This window comes from Gavialis gangeticus, unplaced genomic scaffold, assembly GCF_001723915.1.
Source record: "Gavialis gangeticus isolate Ggan-Ray unplaced genomic scaffold, GavGan_comp1, whole genome shotgun sequence".
Lineage (NCBI taxonomy): Eukaryota > Metazoa > Chordata > Crocodylia > Gavialidae > Gavialis > Gavialis gangeticus.
The window spans coordinates 55,952,395-55,956,806 of NW_017729022.1; the positions used below are offsets into that span (position 1 = coordinate 55,952,395).

The 4,412-nt window shown below is 47.8% G+C and overlaps 1 protein-coding gene across 4 annotated transcripts in view; it reads right to left on the reverse strand.

Annotated features, from left to right (window-relative positions):
* The window catches only part of APAF1 (apoptotic peptidase activating factor 1), an 89,829-nt gene that overhangs the window by 79,732 nt on the left and 5,685 nt on the right, over nucleotides 1-4,412 (reverse strand). For 2 of the 4 annotated variants that reach the window (XM_019515020.1, XM_019515019.1), the window contains exon 2: nucleotides 1,244-1,352. The exons of the other annotated variants lie outside the window; for them this stretch is intronic. The gene's annotated coding sequence lies outside the window, so the exon portion shown is untranslated. The remainder of the gene's footprint in view (nucleotides 1-1,243; nucleotides 1,353-4,412) is intronic. 4 annotated transcript variants of the gene reach the window in all.

The following is a 4,412-nucleotide window of genomic DNA, read 5'->3' on the forward strand; positions in this document are numbered from 1 at the left end:
CTCCTGGACACACAACCTCCCAGATGCACAGAACACAGGCATCCAGGACACCTCCCCCTTTTTGACAGCTGTCTTTTCCCTCCCCCCTCCCCAACACTTTTTATTTGAGCCTGTTTGCTTCCCTCTACAATATCTGGGTGCCAAAGGAAGCATTAAGATAAGATGGGAGAAGTTTCCCTCCTCTATATCCCTAGCACCATTCCTATACCAGCACCATGGCAAAAGGAACAACTGCAAAGAAAGTCCCATTTATCCTCTGCAATGCCAACTACAACAGAAACAGTGGGGACGTATACACACAGTTCAGTTATACAGGGTGGCTGTACAGAGACAGATGGAGCATGCTTTCAGAGAGAAGATTCAGAGAAATATAGCAAACTCCACAGCTGTCTAGTGAGTAGGTGTGAACTTAGATTTTTTTTCTAAGGCTTTTGGGTAAACATTCACCACGATGGCAAAAGGCACATCAGTGCAACCTTTACTCTACCCCCCGCCCCCCCCCCAGCCAGAAGAGTGGTACCACGATTTGCAGAAAGGCTTACATGAAATTATTTTTTTATTGTGAACAAAACAGCATACTTTGCCCTTATCTAATCTCAAAAATAATTGGTTTTACCTGTAACTCCTCCCTTTCCAGCTCCTCCCCTCTGCCTCTTAAGTCAGCCTTAAGTAGGTAGCCTCATAAAATTTTAGCCCAAATGTTTTGTATTCAGCAAAATTAAAAACTGAAAATTGAGTCACAAAAAAACAGGGTTAGGGAATCAGCAGCCCACTGCAGCCCCACAAGCAGAGGAGGCATCCCCAGGGTCCTAGAGGCTGCCTCATTCCATCTAATCTCTCCACAGCATCTGCTGGTTGCTAGGGAGGTGTAGCAGGCTGCCCACAGTGAAGACTGGATCTCAATCAGTGGCCCACTGTGGTAAAAGTCTGCCAAACCCTGACATAAAAATAATGTGTTGGACAAACATAATTATAGACTGCTGCTGGGGCCACTTATAAAAACAAAGGTAGAGACAATTAAATTGAAAGGTAACACATTAACACCAAAAGGAAAAAAAAAAGTTGTGGAAAACACACACACACACACACACACATACACAACTAATTAGAGGAACTCAATAAAAATTAGCTTAGCAGGATTCAAAGACTCCAACAGCTTAGCAGGATTCAAAGACTGCTTCTTTAACATTCGCAACTCCACCAGGTAGGATATACAACTTTGTGCTGAAGGGTGTAAGCCAACCTTTAGTGAGGTAAGAAAACTTCTTGAAGATAATTCTTCTATGCCTCCATGATTCCATTCATCTCCTAGCGAATTTCTTGAACCTTCCTTCTGAACATGTTATTGGCCACTGTCACCAAACAGAGAAATGAACAAAGATCAGTGCTGTTCAACCTTCCCAGGTTGAGTCAGAAAATTTGGCAATAGGGAAAACAGTGACAATTAACACTGCCACTGCTCCCTTGCTATCAAACTTTAAAGCCCCACAGGCAAATGACATGGCCCCAATGGTCCTAGACTGGGTTAGCACATGGGGCCACAGTGGCAAACCCAATCCAGCATGTGTGGGTCTGGGGCCATGACTGTGTGCTGGATCCAGTCTGCAGCTCAATCCCTTGCACTGGACCCAGCCTGTTAACCAACCTCGCATATCTCATCCAGCCCACAGCCCAAAGTTGAGCTTCTGAAAGGGTTCTTCTGCACCCGCACAAAAGGCAACTATCTGATTTTCAACACAAGTAAATATTCACATTTAAAAAAAATATATCTATGGAAGTTTGTAAATCTATTCTTTAGGTCTCAAACATGTGGCAGTATCTTTTCAATTAAGGAGCAAGATGGCAGTGCTGCCCATTCCTAGTCTCCTCAATGCAGAAGCCATTTTCTTTTCAAATGCTTAAATCCTGGTCCTCTTTCATTATCTAATTAAAAAGTGCCAACATGGTAGCACCTTCAGTTGTCCAACAGCCCCCAATTCTTCTTCTACATTAATTCAGGGTGTTGGTCTAAGGACATAGACAGACAAGGTTCTAATTAGTCGGTCTAATAAAAGATAATACATTTATCCAAAGAACCTTGTCTTCTACATTAAGACACAGGAGATGGTGTTTTTTTGGCAAGCGCTTACCCTGCAAGGAAGTGGATGGAAGTTGTAACCCTGCCCTCGACTGGGACCAAGAAAGGCAAAAGACATTGCTGAAGAGCAGCCTGTCCCCTGAATGAGCTGCCTACCTCGTTGCCCTGCCCAATGCAAGAGAGATACTGAGACCAATGTGCTGAGGGGGCCTGGGAGACGGGGACTTATCTCCACACTGACTGGTACAGGGCAGTTCCCCTGGAGCCTGCTGCAGTGTGCTCAGCCAGCCAGCTCAGTGGCTGTGCTGAAAGAAGTTAAGTCGCCAACCCCCACATCTGACAGGAGGAGGCAGCGTTGCTGGGTGTACAATAATTACGGTATTCGTACAATAATTTCAACCTTTGTACAATGTACAACCAATAATAGTAAATGTGTTCAAAATATACTATAATTTACGAGGCAGCTAATAGATGCAGTGTATCCAAAACTCAAGTCTAAACTGATTTTTAGATTTTTTTCCTTAAAAAAAAAAATTCATGTCCCAAGTCAAATCATAGTTTCATAGTGCTTAGGGTCAGAAGGGACCTAAACAGATCATCAGGTCCGACCCCCTGCCCTGGGCAGGAACGGGTGCCAGGGTAATAACACTCCAGCCAAATATCTATCCAGCCTCCTCTTGAAGACCCCCAAGGTAGGCGAGAGTACCATTCCAGAGCCTAGCAACCCTAACCATAAAGTAATGTCTCCTGATGTCCAGCCTGAACATTCTCTCTAAAAATTTGTGGCCGTTATTCCTAGTAACCCCCGGTGGTACCTGAGGGAACAGAGCCTCCCCCAAGTCCCACTGGTTCCCCCCGGTGAGTTTGTAAACCGTCACCAGCAGATCTCCTCTCAACCTTCTATTGTGGAGGCTGAATCCATTCAGGCTATTTAGCCTCCCTTCGTAGGGCCTGCCCCACTGCCCCTCGACCATGCAAGTGGCCCTCCTCTGGATCCTCTCAATGCTAGCCACATCCCTCTTGAAGTGCGGCGCCCAGAACTGGATGCAGTACTCCAACTGTGGCCTGACCAATGCCACATAGAGGGGAAGGATCACCTCCCTGGACCTGCTTGTGATGCATCTGTAGATGCACGATAAGGTGCAGTTAGCCTTACTGACTGCTTCCTTCCATTGGTGACTGATGCTCATCCGAAGTCAACAATGACTCCATGATCCCTTTCAGCCACCGTGCTGACAAGAAGGGAGTTCCCCAGCCTGTAGGTGTGTTGCTGGCTCCTTCTCCCTACATGCAGCACCTTACACTCGTCTGTATTGAATTCCATCCTATTCTCATCCACCCACCTCCGCAACCTGTCTAGATCTAGCTGGATTCTGTCCCTCCCCTCCAGCGTGCCCACCTCACCCCATATCTTGGTGTCATCAGTGAATTCAGACAGTGTGCTTTCCACACCCACATCACTGATAAAAATGTTGAACAGTACAAGCCCCAGGACCAAGCCCTGGGGGACTCCACTGCACACAACCCTCCCAGGTCGAAAACAACCCGTCCACCACCACTCTCTGGGTGCAGCTATCTAGCCAATTTGCCACCCATCTGACTGTGTAGGCATCAATGCCGCAGTCGCCTAGTTTTTTTATGAGAGTGAGATGAGAAACAGTTTCTAAGGCCTTCTTGAAGTCCAGGTAGACAATAAGCCCCAGGTGACTGACTGGCCTGTAATTGCCGGGGTCCTCCTTTCTCCCCTTCTTGTAAATGGGGACCACACTGGCCCTTTTCCAAACCTCTGGTACCCCATGAGTGTTTATGGCCAGAGCCCCATGAGTGCTTATAAAGCCATACCGGGGCCCCGCTATGACCCCCGCCAAGTCAGTTCCAAATCTGAGTCAGGGGTTGTCAACCAGGGGTACGTGTACCCCTGAGGGTACTTTGGAAGGCCTCAGGGGTATGCGTCAACGGCACAGAAAACACTTCTGGTTTTGCTGCTGAGCTGGGCTGGGCTGGGCTGGGCAGTCCCCTCCCCCCCCAACACGCACACCTGTTGAGTGGCTGCTGGGGGACTCCCTGCTTCTTGACCAGCCACTGGGGGTACACTGACCAAAAAGAATTGAAAATCCCTGCTGTGATTCATTTAAGAATCATATGTGGCCCTGCTACCAGCAAGCACCCTCCACCCCCGCTTCAGATACTTCCAAATCCTTTGGTGAGCATCCTAGTGCAGGCCCAAGCCCAGAGACTTGGGGTTCAGATGCCCCCGGGGGGTTTTGCTTGCCCTCAGCCCTACAGCTGCAGGACAAGCTAGGGAGGAGTCTCCCATTTCCATGAAGTCGAGATC